The 20,179-nt window shown below is 47.0% G+C and overlaps 1 protein-coding gene across 3 annotated transcripts in view; it reads right to left on the bottom strand.

Annotated features, from left to right (window-relative positions):
- Positions 1-20,179, bottom strand: part of LOC119432743 (uncharacterized) — a 218,015-nt gene that overhangs the window by 164,611 nt on the left and 33,225 nt on the right. For 2 of the 3 annotated variants that reach the window (XR_007464267.1, XR_005188288.2), the window contains exon 2: positions 9,807-10,102. The exons of the other annotated variant lie outside the window; for it this stretch is intronic. The gene's annotated coding sequence lies outside the window, so the exon portion shown is untranslated. Of the gene's footprint in view, positions 1-9,806; positions 10,103-20,179 lie in introns of those variants that run through there. 3 annotated transcript variants of the gene reach the window in all.

Genomic DNA, 20,179 nt, shown 5'->3' with positions numbered 1-20,179 from the left:
AATACCACTGAACAGTTCGGGGCAGGTGAGGATACGGTGAAATAGTTTGAGAAGGCAACAGAAGGCCAGCGCCGATTACGTAATAATATTAACAATGGTGATGTTCTGGACTGCGCTCTATATTCCCTGAACCATACCTTAAGTCCTCTGCTTTTGTAAAGTCTGCCCTCCGCAACGAGGCAGGGCCTTTTCGTGTATGCAGATCATGTCACAACAGCTTGTTACCGCTGTTGGGACTAGGAATCCATTTGTCGTATTCTATGACATGTTGTATTGAGAGAAAACTCGCACTAAATAAAAAAAAAAGGACCCGATTGTGTTCTAATGGTGGGAGCAACTGTCTGGGTGAGATTCGACCAGATTGTCGAACACTTTCTTTTTTTCTTTTCCAATTCTTTTTTACAGCGTAAGATGTTATGGGCTCATTCTAATAGCTGTTTCGGTTGGCGTTGTCCACCGCCGCCGCCGCGTAAACGATGTCGCCCCAAATGCGAAAAAAGTTGCAGTGGCTTAGCTCGGCTATGCCAGGATATACGTAGCGTTAGCAAAGGTTCAGCTGATTATTCTTAGCTTTCCTGGTTGTCTGGATTGTCAAGGATTAGCTTGATTGTCATGCTTACTGCTGCTCCAATGACACACACGCGGTATACGTATTATGTGGCACATGTATATAGCTTTCTTCTGTTCATTCCTCCTACGCTCAACCGCTAATTGCCAGGCAACTACTTCGGGATCCGATGAGTCAGCTTCTCCGTTCTTCTGCGCTGTTGAGCAGCATTTGCGCTCTCCTTCTCCATGGCTATGGTACCACACTGGCAAACGCCAGTCAGAAGCGCAGCGGCTCCAGCGCAGTGTCAGACGGCGACTGCACAGCGAGCGCGCGCCGGCGCCAGTGCGTCTACTACGGCTACGACGTCACTCCTCTGGAATGCGCAGACCGGCGGCGGCGGAGTGCGCGAGAGATGCCGGCTCCGGTGGCTCCGGTGCGCAAGCCGTGTGACACCACTGATCCTTGCGCATGCGCAGCACGGCTCTTGATGTGCCGCGCGAAACGGGCTTGGCTAGGGCAGTGTGTAGCTAACGCTACAAAAAAGTACCCGGTCTCCGCCGGGGTCGCACCCAGGCCCGCTGCGTGGGAGTCGGATACTTTACCACTGAGCCGCGCAAGTGCTTGCTATAAGCGTCAGCCTATAAAAGGCTGACGCTTATATTCAGCCTATAAAAGGCTGAATAAACGCGCTCTAGGCAGGCGCGCAGGCGCAGACAACCCGAGCCTCCGCCAGCATGGTGGTGCCACCTAGTTAAGGCGCCTGCAAAAGCCGCGTACACAGGCGCAGACGACGAGATGCGATTCCGACGAGGCGCGCAATAAACGCGATCGCGATGTGAGATGTGCGCCACGTATTCTCGGTACCTCTTCGGTACACGTTATGGCGTCTCCTCGCAAGGTACGAACCGCTGCTAAAGAATCGAATCGTAGAGCTACGTGCGCGGCTACAACCAAGCATCCTCGGGCTCAGCAGACTGCTGTGCAGAGAGAATTACAAACCGCAGCTCGCCGTCGACGCCGGGCGGACAGTTGAGATCGCTCTCGTCAAAACGAGGCGAAGAGACTTTGCCGCGAAGACCCTGTTGTGCGTGGTTCCGAAATTGCTACTCCGTAGCCGCTCCACCAGCTTACGATGTGACTGTGCTGCGTGTGACGCGCAGGCCTGTGACTTTTTTTTTATTGACGCCGTCCGAAACGATGCGAGACGGGATCAAACCGGCCCTACAAAATGTCTGGGTTGATCCAAAGAATGCGTGGCATTGAAAAAACAATCCCTGCATCTCTCTTGAGCCTGCTGTGCCTACAACCGATTTCTGAGTCAAGTCGCACAGAATTGGAATCTGCCAATGACGTCAGCCAATTTAATCACACGAATGCTACAGGACCTGCGACGCTTGTCACTTATGCTCCGTTTCAAGTGCCAGTACGTCCCTCGTCACCCTGACCCTCGTGCTACATAAACGCGAAAGGGACATTAACTCTGTCACGATATTTTCATTTCCATATTTGCAACCAACTACACTTCCCTTTCCCAAATTAATGAAGACTAGAACTTATTTGCAATCAAAACATTAAAAAAAATATTTACCTGAACGGGGAGCGAATATGCACAGCTGAGTATGTTTGCCAGGATGCCAAAGTTTTCTCCCCGACAACCAGTCCATGCTTGAATATTATGGGTCGTTCGCTTTCTACGCAGATGTTGAAATAAATGTGCGTTCCCTGGCGTGCTTTGTCCATACAACCGAACCCGTACTTGTCAAGACAGCCAGACTGACACTTGTCAAGTGCCCTGGCAAGCGGCTTGAACACCGGCAGGATTTTCGCATGCCCTCGCATCTCATAGGCATATCTTGCAACGCACGGTGCCAAGGTCCCTTCGCGCAAATGCTCCAGCAACTGCTTCGTGGTAATCTCGGCCGAAAGCGCTGGGACGCTTCTGGAAGCGGTGACGCTGCTCTGCAAATAGTTTCCGACGAAGAACATAGCCAGCGACCATGCCATCACCACCAGTCTTGGCGCTGAAGCCCCGACGTTCAAGTCCTCTGTACTCCGGCCCAGAAAGCTACTCACAAAGATCATGATGACAGTGGACAACGGGACGCGTTCGTTTGGACGCACGATTCCATGAGCGTGAAATATGAACATGATTGCGAAGCAAAAGGGGGCCAAGCAAACGAAACAAAAGAAGAAGAAGATCCAGGAGTCATCAAAAGAAGGTGGAACAGGGGCACGAGCACGGACGTAGAAGCAAAGTGAAGAAGGGGAGAAGAACGCGTACTTGTATTCGAACAAAGGTGTTGAATTCCTATTGAGCCAGGATAAAAGGATAAAGTCGAGTTTCTTTTCTCGTAGGAGAGCTTCACCGGAGATATACTCAGCACACTGCATATTAACTGTAGTGTTGATTGCGTAATATGCGTCTAACAGTGCCGCATATTCGGGATAACGCAGCCGGAGAGAGAAAAGTGCGAAAGTCATAAAAAACATAGGCCCCATCATTGTGCAGGCAGGAGGAATAGTTCCTCTTTCTTGGAGCGTGTACGTAATGTTTCTGTTCCTCGGATATCTTCCTTCGAGTTCCGGGGATCCCAGCAAGGTTTTCCATTCCAGCGTTGAACTCGTCACTCGTTTACTGCAACACCGGTACCCATCGGAAGCCACGCTGATGTCCTTCTCAGCAACGGTCACGACCTGACAGGAGTGATTCGAGAGAACCCCAATCACATCCGCGTGTTCATCGACAGCGAAGATCCAGTATACATTTGGGTCGAACTTGTCGAGCCGTCGAACCTCCTCGAAGATTCCTTTAGGCAAGCCGCGGTGCCACGGTGCAATGATGAATCTGGGCCTCGGAAAAGTATCGGGCGGCGTGATGTATCGCAGAAAGAATTGGTAGCATCTGCTGTTCACCGCATGACATGTCCACAGCGTTAATGGAATGGGAAAGGTGCGATGAACATTGCTCAGAAGTTTGCCCGTGTCTCGTGCTGCGATAAGGGCGACCGGAGAGCGTGGAAACTCTCGGATTGAGTTCATCGTGTTAAGCAGGCGTTCACTAACGCTTGCTGACACTGAAAGAAGCTGAGCTAGGCATGTAATGAATACAATGGCGAAAAGACCTCTTCTTCTAACAGTCAGTGACATGGCGGTGCCACCTCGTCCTTCGTGAGCCGAATTCTGTGGCGTTGGTTCGGCGTAGAGTGTCTGTTGAAGGCGAGATCGCGCAATACCGTTTGTTGCCTTGCCTTCGTGCCACCGCTCAATACTCCTAAGCAGCGCTAAACTAAATGAGTTTCCGAGAGTCTTATTTAATAATTAGGCGCTTTCTTGTCTGCTGCTCACTGCGTACAACTGTGCGGTAAACTTGAGTTGGATTCGAAGCAATGAGTTTGCACGTAGGACAAACAAATTCTAAATAAAACGGAGTTGTGAAAAGTAGAAATTCGCTGCTCGATCTCTGTATAGAGCTAGCTAAGTAACGTAGATCGAAGTGCTTTAGAGTGGTAGTGGTAGCGATTTAATTAACGTACGAGGGCGTCTAGCATGGCAGTCGTTTTACTGCACGAAGATTCGTGACTGCACTAAGTCCTTAGCACGGGATGAGGAGTCTACTGCTAACGAATGCTGCCACTTTACTGGGAACTAACACGCCACTGGCTGACGTGCTATCATTAAGGATCGGAAAGGACACCCACGGTTTAAAGGTGCACTGTACTTATATTTATGTACGTGCTGTTTGTTCTTATTCTGACTATACTTAGCGGTCACCTTGATTTTCCTTTTTGTGTTTGCATTCGTTTGATGAGAAAAAATTGAACAAGTGCGCTAAGAAATATTTGAACCCATAAGGACTTACTTTTGTCTCGAAGCAATAATTGTTAACGACCTTGCGCACATTTCCTTACGTTAACGCTGCGTTTCCAATACTCTACAGTTACGAACGGAATTCTCGCAAGCCAGATATGTTGTTCCCGACATATTTAGACTGATCGGACTACAGCTCTACTAGGGGAACAGCACGAAAAGACGAAAGGACAAGGAGGGGAACACACACCAGCTTCTTCGTCACCTAATGCTTTTGCATCATCCCTCCTCATCCTCCTGTACATTTCTGCTTTTCTCCTTCTGCCTTACTCCTCCGTGGAGTAGCAGGTCCGAGACACGCTCCTCCAGCCTACCTCCTCTTATTAAACCTTCATATCTCTCTCCCTCCCTCCCGACAGGAATGTGGCGAGCGCATATAGTGTTAAAGAAATGAAACAAACAAGATAGGCGACATATCGTTTGGGGACACAGCAGCAGCCAAATTATGATTTCTTTAAGCGTTGTGGGTGTGCTGGGGCAGAAATGCGTTTCCAAGACAAGCGCATTATACAACCATGTCACGCACCATAGCGCCTGTATAGCCTGAATGAATTACAGCAAAACAGAAGTATTGCTGTTTTGTTTCTGTAGCACTAGGGGACGTTGTCTTCGTGTGATCCTCCTTCAACTCCTTCACCTTCTACTCCTTCAACTTCTACTCATATTCTTCTACACAACCGATGTGCATCAGTACGCAAAAATATTTATGCAACTGGACCACCTCCTTGTGGAACGAGGAGTAGTGAGCACCGCCTTTTGTGACTATCAGCTAAAAAAAGGTTAAAAATAAGAAATTAAGCAGAGGTTCATCATCATCATCATCCTATATTTATGTCCACTGCAGGACGAAGGCCTCTCCCTGCGATCTCCAATTGCCCCTGTCTTGCGCTAGCTGATTCCAACTTGCACCTGCAGATTTCCTAACTGCATCACGCCACCTAGTTTTCTGCCGTCCTCGACTGCGCTTCCCGTCTTTTGGTATCCATATTGTAACCCTAATGGTCCACCGGTTACCCATCCTACGCATTACATGGCCTGCCCAGCTCCATTTCTTTCTATTAATGTCAATTAGAATATCGGCTATCCCCGTTTGCTCTGTTATAGACACCGCTCTCTTCCTGTCCCTTAACGTTACGCTTAACATTTTACGTTCCATCGCTCGTTGTGCGGTCATTAACTTGTTCTCGAGCTTCTTTGTTAACCTCCAAGTTTCTGCCCCATATGTTAGCAGCGGTAGAATTAAATGATTGTACACTTTTCCTTTCTACGACAGGTATAAGCAGCTCTAATTAAGCTTGAGTTCTCATTAGTTAACGACGACAACGGTGTTCAGACATCAGTTGGAAATTTCACAAACTGCGCTACCGCATTCAACAATGACATTTTTTAATGCAAAGCATTTCTTGGTGAACATTTGGCACTTTGACAGTAGCGGACATTGCAGCGAATAATGCATTGAAACAAGATCGAATGTTAAAGATTAAAACCAAGAACTGATTTGGCAGGAATAAATGTGTGTTTAGGGGGGTGTTAGGATCTCTGTAGAAGCGTGCTACTCCTTTTTCTATCCGTCCGTCCGTCCGTCCGTCCGTCCGTCCGTCCGTCCGTCTACGTTGTTGGATCGTCTAGATCTATCTATCTATCTATACTATCTATATCTATCTATCTATCTATATCTATCTATCTATATATATCTATATCTATCTATATCGATCTATACTACTATATCTATCTATCTAATACTATCTATCTATCCTTCTATCTACGTGCTGTGCGCTCATAGGCATTTCGTTAACTTCGCAGGTACCGAAATCGGCATAGTATGACAACAGTGTATGACGAACATAAATGGTAGTTCATGACATGAATATCATGACATATGTGTCATGTAGGTCATGAAACAGCCGCCTACGTCTTGGTGTTCTCATGATCGTTTCGTTAACTTGGTATGTACCCGAAATTGGCATTGGAATAGTATGACAAGAGTGTATGACGAACATAAATGATAGGTCACAACATAAATTTCATGACACGTCCATCATGTAGGTCATGAAGCAGCCGCCTACGTCTTGGTGCTCTCATGGTCATTTCGTTAACTCTGTATGTAACTAGAATGGGTTCGGACATGGGTACTAAGTCAAGGAAACCCTAAAGGGTGTTGATAGAAGTCATAGTCATGAGCATGACTCAGCAAAAATGACTGACTAAACGAAAAAAAGATTATCACTCAGAGGAGGAGAAGGAAGAAAGAGAAAGACAGTAGGCAGACAGGCAGACAGAAATAACGTCCGGTTGGCTCTCCTCGACCGGGGGAATATGAAAAGGGAACACAAAGATGACAAGGAGCTAGATAACAGAGGGAAAGAAGGAAATAAGCGGTGAATTCGCAGACGCGTGTGATCTTGCACGAGTAGTCAAAGACGTTCACACAAGCCCGCCGTCCTAAGAAGCACAAAAGTGCCTTCATCGCTTTGTGGGCCGACGAGCGATGGGGACGGTGTTCAAGCAGCACCTCCACGGAAAGCGGCCGATTGTACAGTTTTTGTAGCGCGTTAGCAACTTTTTGTCTTTCTGAGGCATATCGTGGACACTCGCACTGCAGGTGGTCGATAGTTTCTTCGGTGCCGCAGACCTCGCATGCTCTACTGTCGGTCACTCCAAAAAATGCAGAGTATGTCTTTGTGAAGGCAACTCCTAACCAAAGGCGACAGAGAAGCGAAGTTTCACGTCGAGGAAGTCCGAATGGAGGTCGGAGTTGCAGTGAGGGTTATAATCGATGCAGTCGTGTATGTCTTAAGTTTGGCGAGTCCCACTAAGTCAGTGAGAGACTGCGTACCAGGTGTCGAAGCTGAAATGGGTTTGGACATGAATTATAGGTCATGACATGAATGTCATAACATGCGTGTCATGTAGGTCATGAAACAGCCGCCTACGCCTTGATGCTCCCACGGTCGTTTCGTTAACTTGGTAGGCTCCCTGCACACTGCTTCGCATAAAATTTATTCCCACAGGGCGTGGGATCTGCCGGCTTTTTTCACACACTCGTCTCTACTGGTGCCATCCCCTCTACGCCTTATGTACTCGATTAGTGATGCTGAATCCATTGACGTCTTTTTCTCAACCTGCCATCGCTGTTTACATACCAAAGGAACTTAGAAAAAAGCAATTTAGAAAAAAAAATTTCCGTAGCTTGCACTAGAGGCGAAATGCTTAAGAGACAGCGGAGCTGATGGGCACCTAGCTAGTCCTGGCTTTTTGTCTAGCCTAAGCACTACCAAGTCATCCCCAGCATTCTCCGGAATTTATTGATTATTGATCGATTAGATATTTATTCGCTATCGATTGGCTATCGCAAGGTACTGGCCACGTATTTGGGCTAGGCTAAGCACTACCAAGTCATCCCCAGCATTTTCCGTAATTTATTGATTATTGGTCAATAATTGATTAGCTATTGATTGGCTATCGATGACTGACTAAGCTTAAGTAGTCTCAACCATGCTTAGCTAGACTTAGTCAGGCTCAGCTTCGCTAGTTCACACGGGTATGTGCTATTGCGCTTGAACCCTCTCTGCACTGCCGCCAGGATCGGCCCGCATTTTCTAATTACGACACAGATTACGCTCAGCATAAACAGCTCCGCTGTTGAAAAGCGGCGGAACCCATCTCACGCGGACTGTCAACGATGGTGCATTTAGCATTGAATGAATATAGCGACACAGCGTATCGCCACCGCCGGAGCTAGTTATGTATGAGGCGTCTACTGCAGCACGATTCCTCTTTCGCGCTTGCCTAAGAACACTAGGCGCCATCTAGCGCTACCTCCACGAAGCGTGCGCGTGGCCTCCGAAATGCATGGCATGCCGCTGCGTGCGAATGCTGAGAAACCCATCATGCGGCCGCCGGGTTCCTCTCTCGCGCTTCTATCTGGACATGCTGCGCAATGTAATAACACTGCCGAGAAGTACGCGTGCGGCCTTCGAGCCGAGAAGCGTGGCGCGCCGGTGCCTTCGAACGCTGGTGTTCGTTCCCTCGCTTGCCGCACGCCCAGTGGCACGTACTGAGTGACCAAAGTTGGCGAGTAGTTCGTGGAAGAGTGGCACATACCCAGTGCATTCGTGGCGCAGCCCTCTAATGCCTGTCGGGTTGCTGTTCCACTCTCGTGACGTTGGTTCGATTCCGCTCAGCATTAAAGAAATTTGAGGTATCTTTTTCATCCTTGGAAAGCGGCACACACCTCCTCGCAGATACCCAGTGACCCGAGTTCACATCAAATAAGTTCATTGAAGACCAGCACAGACCCAGTGGCACATACTAGGTACTCTAAGTCGGCGTCAAAGAGTTTCTTCGAACACCTGCAGCTACCCAGTATCTACAGTGACCGATGTCGGCGTGAAAGAGGTTCGTTGAAGAACGGCAAAGATGTACACACAGGCATATACTCAATGACCAATGTTGGTCCAATGTTTGGTTTCGAACCCTGGTACCTCGGCACAGCAGCCAGATGCGCTACTCGTTCGACCACGGACTACCCAGTGAACCAGGTAGCCGGGTAAACTGTTAGATACATATAAACATTGATATATAGGTAGATACATAGCCCCCGTAAAGTGCCTGAAGTACACCAAGAGTGCTAACAACATTAGAAATGCAAGCTACGGCGACCAAAGGATTTAGTGAACAAACAAGACGTTCCGGCCCCCGTACAAGAGCTTTGTTCACAAAAAAATTCGTTTCTAAACCAGACACAAGTGGGGGTGCGAAAGCGTCTTATCTTTTCGTTCAAAACTTATGTAGGCGTAGCGCGTATTTCTTCTCCTTTAGAACGTTACATCCCGAATAGATGGCCTGGTAGCCCCTACGTTTTCCTCACTAACATTAGTCTCTATGTGAAAGGAAACATTGCCATCCACCCGCAGAACCAAAGCATCGTTGTTGAGGAAAAACTCGTCCTGGTCCGGAATTTTTCGTCAACTACGAAACTTCGTCTCTCATAAACCCGTATAGGTTACCGTCGTCGCTTCGTACGACATGCCGGTGGATGGCAATGTTTCCTCTCATGAACCTTGCTCCACCTTGCGGAATTCCGCAGAACTGATTTGTCGTAGTCGCTTTGTAGTTATTCCCTTTCAACATTACTTGTAGAATTTCTACTTTTCTCCTTGCCTTACTTTCTCTTTTAGGTCTTCCCTGCCTTGACCCCTCAACAACTCCCCCCCCCCCTCCCCCGCCGCCTTTTCTTTTTTGTTCATTCACTTGGGTTGTCACACGCCATAATTTGGGAATTAAAGTAGATGTAAGCATATATAGGGCCATTTCACGAAGACACTGCAACAGTGACTTGTTAAATGTATTGACCATGAGACAGCGCTCGTAGACGTCAGATTGGTGAGTTCTCAAATGAATGCGCTTTCGCGGACCCATTTTATTTTCCCCAGCCTTTGGACAATCAGCTGTAATCTGGAGCCATTCTATTCTCCCTCTCCGCGATAACGGTACAGGAGGATCTCAGCCGCTAACGCCACCAGCGATAACGCGAGTCCAGTGCAAAGAACCGCCAAGTACTCGTGCAACGGTATGTCGAGAGACACGATGTCCTGGTTCACTGGGGGTAACGGGTAACGGGAGCCGGAGTGCATCCAGATGCCAGATTCGGAGACCGCCATCATAAGCCGCTTGTGCTGGTACCTGCAGAGAGGCCCGAAGCCGAACACCGATTTTGTAGCACGCAAGCACGCACACGACAGGCGAAAACCAGAGAGAGAGAGAGAGAGAGAGAGAGAGAGATGTTCTTGGTTAATGCTCTTATTTTACGTTGTTCTATTATCATTGGAGTGATGATTGTTACCTTTATGCATTGTGTTTATTACTATCTGCGTGATTTTGTGATTTGTGTTCACGGCAAACATTTTACGTTCGCTTAATGTACGAAACATTTCCCGAATATATGTATTCATTGAATAATTGCCTTCGTTGTATTTGTAATAAGTGTTTATCTTTTATTGCGTTATTCTTTGTATTGACTGTATTACTGTATTGCGCTAGTATACATTTGCACACATAGGGAGGGAGGGAGGGAGGGAGGGAAGGTATCTTTAAAGTGTCTGGACATGTCCATTTCCTCTGCAACTGAAGCGATGATTGGCTGGGCGTGCCTGTCTCCTTCTGACGCGTATACCTCAGCCCACCCAATCAGATTTTCAGCAGCAGACGAAATGGACATGTCCACTATGCGAACACTTACAGAATACTCTCGCCTCACCCACCCACCTCACCGAAAACTCGGCAGAGAATCAAGCGGGACCTTCAGACGCCTACAAAACGGCCCCTACACTCACGGAACGATATTGCGCCGCCTCTACCCGACGCTTCTCGGATATAGCTGGCCACTCTGCAATGTGCCCGACACACTGGCACACTTGCTCCTGGAATGCCCGTGCATGAAGACAGCGAAATGCAACCGGAAACAGACGCGAACCGAGCACCACAGGCAAGCGAAGACCACCTAGTCGAAGCGTGGGAGACCGAACTCGCCCTCGGGGACGTGGAAGACTGACGCCAACTAGTCGCCAAGGCGAAGAGGGCGCTCGAAGCAAGAGGGTTTCTGGACTAAGGAGCCCTCCCACCTCGGGGTCATACCGGGCCTGGCTCAGGACACGTTTTCGATCATTAAACGATAATTAAATGTTCAATTTCTGGGTCACGTGGCGCCCAAATAGAAGCACCCCATGCCGTCATCCAATCTATATGCACGCGAATGCTACAGTCTCTGGTGCTGCTTGTCCCTTCAGCTCGGCTTCAAGCGATAATACGTGCCTCGTCCCCGGACCCTAGTGCTATACATAAGCGTGAAATTACCCTGCCTGCATTTCCTCTCTCTCTCTCTCTCTCTCTCGTAAGCATGAAACGGACAACTGGCCTGCGCCATATCTTTATTACTACATTTGCGAAGAACTAGAATTTCATTTAATTAATACGTAAGCACGTTTAGGAACACAGCAAATTATTTGAAATAAAAGCATATAAAAATATTTACCTGAGCGGGAAGCGAATGTGCACCGCAGAGTATGTTTGCCAGGCCGCCAAAGAATGTTCCCCGACAACCAGTCCATGCATGAATGCTAGGCGACGTTCCTTTTCTACGCACATGTTGAAATAAACGTCCGTTCCACGGCGCGCTTTCTTCATACAACCGAACCCGTACTTGTCTAGGCAGCGCGACTGACATTTGTCGAGAGCTCTGGCGAGTGGCTTGAACACTGGCTGGGTTTCCCGGTCCCCTCGCATCTGAAAGGAAAAGCTAGCAACGCAAGGAAGCATGGTTCCTTCCTGCAAATGCTTCAGCAACTGCTCCTTGGTAATCTCGGCTGAAAGTGCCGGCATGCTCCTAGAAGCGGTGAGGCTGCTCTGCAAGTAGTTCCCGATAAAGAACATGAGCAGCAACCATGCCACAAGCACCAACCTCGGCGCTGGCGCACTAACGTTCAGACCATGTGGACTCCGGCCCAGAAAAGTCATCACGAAGAACATGATGACAGCGGACAACGGAACATGTTCACTTGGACGAGTGGCGCGTTGAACGTGAAATGTGAAAATGATTGCGAAGCAGAAGGGCACCAAGCAAATGAAACACAAGAAGAATAATATCCAGGAGTTGTAAAACGAGGGGGGAACAGGGACGCGACCACGGACGTAATAACAAAGTGCCGAAGGGGAGAAGAACGCGTACTTGTTGTCGAACAAAGACGTCGACTTCGTTTTCAGCCAGGAGTAAAGGATGAAGTCGACGCTCTTTTCTCGTAGTAGAGCGTCACCAGAGCTCCAATCAGCGCACTGCATATTAACTGTAGTGTTGATTGCGTAATATGCGTCTAAAAGAGCCACTCCTTCGGGATGCCGCAGCTGGAGAGAGGGAAGCGCCATGGTCGTAAAAAGCATAGGCCCCATCATTGTGCAGTCAGGAGGAACAGTTCCTTTTTCGTGGAGTACGAACGAAAGGTTTCCGTCCCTCCGATATGTTCCTTGGAGTTCCGGGGATCCCAGCACGGTTTTCCATTCCAACATTGAACTCGTCACTCGTTTACTGCAAGACCTGTACCCATCGAAAGCCACGCTGATGTCCTTCTCAGCAACGGTCACGACCTGACAGGAGTGATTCGAAAGAAACCCAATCAGATCGGAGTGTTCATCGACAGCGAAGATCCAGTACACATTTGGGTCGACGCTGTCCATCCGTCGAACCTCCTCGAAGATACCATCAGGCAAGCCGGTTCGCCATGGTGCGATGACAAATCTGGGCCTCGGAAAATTATCAGACGGCGTGATGTATCGCAGGAAGGATTGGTAGCATCTGCTTTTCGTGCTATGACATGTCCACAGTGTTAAGGGAAGGGGAAAGGTGCAATGAGCGTCGCTCAAGAGTTTGCCTGTGTCTCCCGAGGCGATGAGAGCGACTGGAGAGCCTGGGAATTCTTGTATTGACTTTATCGTTAGCAGCAGGCGCTCATTAACGCTTGCTGACACTAAAAGGAGACAAAGAATGGATGTGAAAGATAAAACGACGAAAGAACCTTTCTTGCCAACAGTCAATCCCATAGCGGTGCCTCCTCGTCAGTCGTGAACCAAACTATATGAAACGGATTCGGCGCATAGGGGGTGCTTGAATGTAAGCACGCACAATACGTTCGTTGTCGTCACCGTCATGCCGTGACTGCATATTACCGAGCAGAACTAAACAAAATGGGTTTCGGAGAGTCGTATTTATTGATTAGGAAAGCGCTGCTTTGTGGTCTGCCACTGGCTGTGGATGGAACTATGCGATATATTAGAGTTCGATTCGAACTAATGGGCTCGAAAGTACTGCCAGTGAGCGCTAGACAAATAGCAGCCCGGAAAGAAGAAAATTCGTTTCTGGGTCCCTCAAGTTCGAAACGGTCGATCGAAGTGCATTGCAGTGTTAGTGGTAGAGATACATTTTCTGTACAAGCGTGTATCTAGCGTGGCTGTCGTTTCACTTTACGAAGCTGTGATGACTGCACAGAGGCAATAACACGGAAAGACGCGTTTACCGTTAATGCATGTGGCACACCTTACTGTTGGGGCTAACACGCCTCTCGCCTCTTGTTGATAGGACACGCATGTTTCGTAACTGAAGGGTTCATGGTAGCGTAGATGCAGCATCTACTCCAGTAAAAGTGCACTTTCTCTTTCATAACTCTTTTCCTGGCGGTAGAGGAAGGGCAAATAAACTTTTTGCACCAAAGACTCCATCGAATGCGCAAATAGCCTTTGCCTCAACCGCAAGAACTCTGCGATCACCTTGGGGAGTAATATGCTTTTTGAACGGTAGGCAGACCAATAAATAAAAAAAATATTACTCTGCTCGTAAATGAACGCATCACTTACAAGCAAATTGTATAAGTCTGTGCCGCAACAAAAAGCAAGCCAAAGCACACCAGATGTCTAATGGTACGACAAAGTCATCATGTCGTTGTTGCGAGGCTTACTTTACGTCACTTGACTGCACTATTCACAAGGAACTAATGAGATCCCTGTGGACAAGAAAATAATGCAAGGCTTTCACAGCTTCTGGTTGTTCGTAGGTACAAGACCACGAACCAAGCAATTTTTTTACAGGGAATGGGACGGCCTATATAAGGTGTCCAGGTGATCACGAATTGTACCAAAATTAGAACAATTGATCAGGATAAGTTCTACAGAGGTTTCCAGGGTGTCATAGTGTAGACAGTCTGAAGAGGGTATTTTCCATATGGAACTTATATAAAAAACAAGGTGTGTCCGTCAAATCGATACGTAAACAGTGCAAGAGTGTCTAAAGCCCGTTCCATCTTGAAGCTAGGTGAAAAGCGTATTAAAGAGTCAGCAGTATACAAGAAAGATGAATTTGTCCGTTTATCGAACCATATGGTTTTTTGATGATCCACGTCTCAGTTTTTCTTTTTTTTTTAATGAAAATAAAAAGAAAGGGATGTAGTCCCCCAATAATGTTGACGGCTACGCCTTTTCGCATAGCAGAAGAAACAATATGAAAAATACAGGTAGCGAGAAAATGAAAAGAAACGACGTCACAGGGCCAGAAGTTCACCGCACACAATTCCTATACACCTACAAACTTATAAATATAAATGGCAAAGACAAGTCACACCACAATGAGTTTATAAACAAAGTCACAAACGCGCACAAGCGGACTGTGATGGGCATGTAAACAGATGAGCCTACATAGAATAGAAAAAAGTAAAAAAAAAACGTGATATACACTGAGCGCTATAGTAATTACAAAAATTCAAAGCCATTTTCTTAAAGAAAGATGGCTGAACGCGAAGCTTTCGCTCATGCAAACTGAATAAAAGTCAAAGTGCAAAGCCAACGACCTCGCAACGAACCCAAGAAATGATGAGCGACCCGATGCGACGCATATGTGATTTGATTTGCTTGTTTACGATAGTATTTTCTTGAACGTTGAAGTTGAATGAAGACACATTTCGTTAAGTTGCATAGCCTTTATTTTGGATCATGTAGCCATCGATTACACGCACGCACCCTTACACTTTCACGGATGACTCTACACTTGCACAGTATTGCCTTGTGATCGCTGTGGTAGACGATCAGAGGTTCTGTCGTTGCCGATACATGGGATCGGCCTTACGGGCACGATCGAGTACGCCAGCCTTTTCTGTCGTGCGCTGCACCCACGGCATACCCATGGTGACGGCCGGGAATGCATTGCGTGACGCGCGTAATGCAATGCAGATATATGCAGTTCGTCTAGGTAGCGTAGCGTTGCAGTTCTCATTCTTCTTATTTGCGCAGATAGTTCCATTGTGTAAGTTGGCTTTCCTGTAGTGCGTCTTCGGCGCTCACAGACGAATCAGTGTGACATAGAAAGCTTCACTTTAATAATAGAAGCAAGTTGTAGTTGCACTGTGTGGCTATTAATCTATTATTATCTAATATTTGTTAAGGATGCCTGTGTCTTCAAAAAAAAAAAAAATGTTCGAGTGCGTTTGATGCTTTTCGCTGAGCAATTTTCGATGTCCATGGGCCCAGCAATTTTGCGAGCGAGAAAGGTAGGTGAGCATAAATGGCGTAGCTCTTGTTCTAGTTGCCGTCTTTGCTTCTCGTATCTGCGGCATTTAAGAAGTATATGGTTAACATCCTCATCCTCCTTTCCACTGGAGCAAGCCGGCGAACAAGCCTGTTTCATGCGGTATAGAAAATGTTCGCTGTATGCTGTCCCAAGGCGCAGTCGATGAATTATGGTCTCGGAACTTTTCGAAAGATGTATATCTAGCTGGTATTTGAGTCCAGGGTCCACTTAGTAAAGAATTGATCCCTCAGTAATTTCATTCAACCAGGTGGACATACAAAAGGCCTTCTTTAGTACAACTTAATATTCGTTGCGTGTCCATTGGTGATAAAGGGATGAATTGAATTTCTGCATCTTTATGGACCGATTTTGCCAACGAGTCCGTTAATTCGTTGCCCGCTATACCAGCATGAACCGTATCCCACTGTAATATCACTTCGTGGTTTCTTTCAGTAGCCTGAGTTAAACTGTTCAGTGCTGCGTCTGTTATTCGTGCGTGTGGTTGGCTGTCATCAATATTTTGAAGACATGTTAAAGCCGATAAGGAGACAGAACAAATTACCCACTTTTTTGATACGAAAGAGAATGGGAACTCGAGGGGCTCGATTTTATTAGTCATAACCACATAAAGCCAACACAGACAACAACTTTTTTGATGTCTAATATGTTTTGAGAAAATAAGTGGCTTGGAGAATTGCTCCTAATTCCCCTATTGTTGGTGACGACGCGCGTCCTAGCCGACATGCGCAGTCTACCTGTAAGGATGGCATAGCATAGGCTGCAGCGGCACTTTCTTTGAATACAGAACCGTCCGTGTAGACGTGAATAAATTCCTGGTACGTGTCAAAAAGCTGTAGTAAAGTTATAATTGTTTGGCTGCTAATGTGGAAACCTTCGATTGACGTTTCTATTTTCGGTGACTGTAGAAGGCATGGTGGGTAGCAGAGGTCTGGGTCCCAAAAAAAACCGATCGTGGAAGTCGTGATTTATGCTCTTGAAACATGGCGTGTATCTGTGCACCCGGACGGTTCTCTATCATTGAAAGAATTGGGTGCGCAAAAATGCTGGGTAGAAATTCTGAAGAGATGCCGGCATGTTTCCAGGCTTCGAATTACGGTGAACTGAGGTTCCCGCTCTTCCTCAATAGCGAGTTGACTGGATGCAGCTTGCAGTACTCCCAGACACACTCGCAAACTCCGAGCCTGCAATAGCTGTAGACGGTGAAGGTACGTCGCAGATAATTTCTGCAATACAGAAGCAGAGTAAGCAATTCTCTGACGGACAAGTGCTGAGTGAAAGTGAAGCAGGGATGCAGTTGTTCCACCCCACTTCGTACCCGCGATTCTGCGAAGAACATTTAGGGCAGAACTAATGTGGTCCTCCAGGGCGGTCAAATGACCTGAAGTGCTTGTTGTGGCGTATATAGATACAGCGAATGGTACATGTGTGAGCTGATACCGTCCTGTTCCCGCTCTCCCGAGGTTAACGTGTGGGACGCTTGCCTGTGTCACTTTGGCCTTTCCGGACCTCCGTGTTGTCTTCAAATGCTTGCCCTGTTCACACTCTCATCTTTGGGGCGCCACATTCAAAAAAGACTCGAGAGGCAGGCGGCAAAGTGAAACAAAGCGAGACGTGTAGCAGCCGAACCTGTGGTGCGATCTCATAACGGTTCGGAAAGCGACGTCGCGTGATTGGTCAGCATTGCGCTGTTGCTGACAAAAGCGCAACTCCGGTCACTCACGAGGGAGGAAGTGAACGGTTATAAGATAAGATATAAGATTATATTATATTATAAGATTATAAGATAAGATAAGATCGCAACTCCTACTAAAACGCATGGAAACTTAAACGGCTCATACGTGTTCTCGATCCAGCTACAAAGTAAGTCTCAATACGTTGGCTAACGAGCCGTATACTGAATCCAAAGCGCACAGACCACGCCGTCTTGGTCGTAACGTATGACGAGTTCGACGCACGTGAAATAATGCCGAAACGCAAGAGAAAATGTTGTGACGAGCTTGGGTACGTTTTTCCCATTACTATAAACAAAATCTGTGTTGACTCTCGCTTTGCTATCAGACCCGCCTTGTTCCCTTCTACGCCCCCCCCCCTTACACACACACACACACACACACACACACACACACACACACACACACACACACACACACACACACACACACACACACACACACACACACACACACACACACACACACACACACACACACACACACACACACACACACACACACACACACACACTCGTAGCCGACTTCACATCTCAACTCCACGACCCTCAGACATAGTAAACTTTCTCTGCGAAGAAACAACCTGAAAAATTCGTTGGTTGCCGTCATCCACCCGTTGCGGAAGGTAAAATGTTAGTTTACTGGTGCAATTGCGAAAAAAAAAAGCCTAGTGAGGAACTTTCAGAAAATTGACGGACGGCAGATTGGGAACGCTTCACACTCGGTTACTGCGCGTTTCACCAATACTGTGGCACAAAACGAGTCGTGAAATATCCCGCTTTGCCCACCACTTCGCTCCATATGGCTCCCCAAATGCGCGCACACCATTGAAAATCACCCGTACATACGATGATCTTAAGGAATTCCAGGCTACCGGAGGACCGAGGCATCGTTTGAGCGATGTACAGTCATCGTTAGTCTTGTGAATCAGCTTCTTCCGGCTGAGCATTTAGCTCCCACACTCCCATAAAGATTTCCGTTCCTTGGGCCATGGCCTATGCATTCTTGCATGCAAAAGGCCACAAAAGCCCTTCTGCAGTTCGTTAAGAATACTGGATTGTACGAACGCTTGTGACAGCGGAGATTCTTCTTGTCTGTTACTGCGAATGACTGACCCTATAATTTTTTTTTTTGCTCTCCTTATCTATTCTTCGCCACCCCCCTCCCCAAGTGTAGGGTAGACAACCGGGCACGTTCTTGGTTAACCTCCCTACCTTTCCCTCGTCGTTCCTCTCTCTCTCTCTCTGTTCCTTGCACGCATGGTTCATTGCAGAACAAAATAAAAGCTAAAAATTAAAAAAAATAAATTATGGGGTTTTACGTGCCAAAACCAGTTCTGATTATGAGGCACGCCGTAGTGGGGGACTCCGGAAATTTGGACCACCTGGGGTTCTTTAACGTGCACCTAAATCTAAGTACACGGGTGTTTTCGCATTTCGCCCCCATCGAAATGCAGCCGCCGTGGCCGGGATTCGATCCCGCGACCTCGTGCTCAGCAGCCCAACGCCATAGCCACTGAGCAACCACGGCGGGTAAAAAAAAAAAATGAAAGTGAAAACACTGTCAATGTGAGAAGTTTGTAGATCTGGCAAAAGCGCTCAGCGATGAGAAAAAGAACGATGTGAGGAGCTCCAACGGAGTCAAGGTATCCGTGGATTTACGCGGGCGCCGAGAAGCACCGTGTAATCACGTGATCACTCCCGTCCAATGTTGGGCGGCCCACGGCCTTTCCTTTAGAATATTGCGCCCTGCAAATATCAAGCTTAATTGTGGCTTCATTTTGTGCCACGATATATTAAGCAACCTCGAGTACTACGGAGGGTACACAAATGCATGTTATAAGAAATTCAAAAGCGTGGCTAGCTCTAATTACGGTTGGATATGGCGTTCTTCAGCTTAACATGATGTCGCGGGTTCAACTGCTTGCTTCGGTGGCTGTATTATACTGTAAACTAACGCAAATACATCCCAGTACTGATATCTAGGTAAACGCGAAGTAGAGCACGTGCGAGATACGATATAATACACAGCCTTTCACTCTGCTGTTTCTCGTAGCGCCGTGGTTGCTTTGAGACAACAAAAGCGCTCCGTCAGTCAATCAGCCAAGAAGTATATTAAAGAAATCAATCGTTTTCTCACATAAACTCGTGTATTATATTTCAATCGTGTAATCGTTAGCGTGATGGCAATAAAATTAGGCTTTACAGCATCACAAGGCAGTAGCGGCGGTTCGTGGAGGTCCTAAGCGCTCATAACTAATGTTTCAGGTGAGTTTAAAGGACGCGAAAGCCAATTTCAATAGTTACTGGCGATCAACAAGAGTGAGAACGTAGCAATCACGACAATTCACGCTGAAGCGATAGCCAAGGGTGCTATTTCTAAGCGTGCGTAAACATTACGAATGTTAAACTCACCAAATGAGGTACGTTATCATACCGCACGCAAACGACGTAAAGCCAATAACATACGCAGCAAGCATGCGCAGGGAGGACAATGCTATTCCTTTACGTACGTAAGACGTTTACGGTTTGGTTGCAAACTCTATTCTAAAATTCCCTAATATCGGTCTGTGGACAATAAAGTAAGACGCGTACTTAGCGGCTTCCATGTTCTCCTTATGTGTATATATATATATATATATATATATATATATATATATATATATATATATATATAATGCGGTGCTTATATCAATGGAAATTGCATACTTACTAAAGATCTCTTCTGGTACATATCACAATTCTGCCGCATGAGCGGGATTACTTTAAGAGGCAGCTTAAAAAAGTACAAAATTATGTTAAATAATTTACAAAGTTGCGTTAATTCACTTTGTGAAAAATCCCATTAGGGATCACGTACCAATTGAATGACTCAAGCCGCGCCGTTTGACGTATTATCTATTCAGCA

Source organism: Dermacentor silvarum, chromosome 11 (assembly GCF_013339745.2).
Source record: "Dermacentor silvarum isolate Dsil-2018 chromosome 11, BIME_Dsil_1.4, whole genome shotgun sequence".
NCBI classification, from domain to species: Eukaryota; Metazoa; Arthropoda; class Arachnida; order Ixodida; family Ixodidae; genus Dermacentor; species Dermacentor silvarum.
The sequence above is the reverse complement of the archived record's forward strand: the minus strand, read 5'-3'. Positions and strand labels throughout refer to the sequence as shown.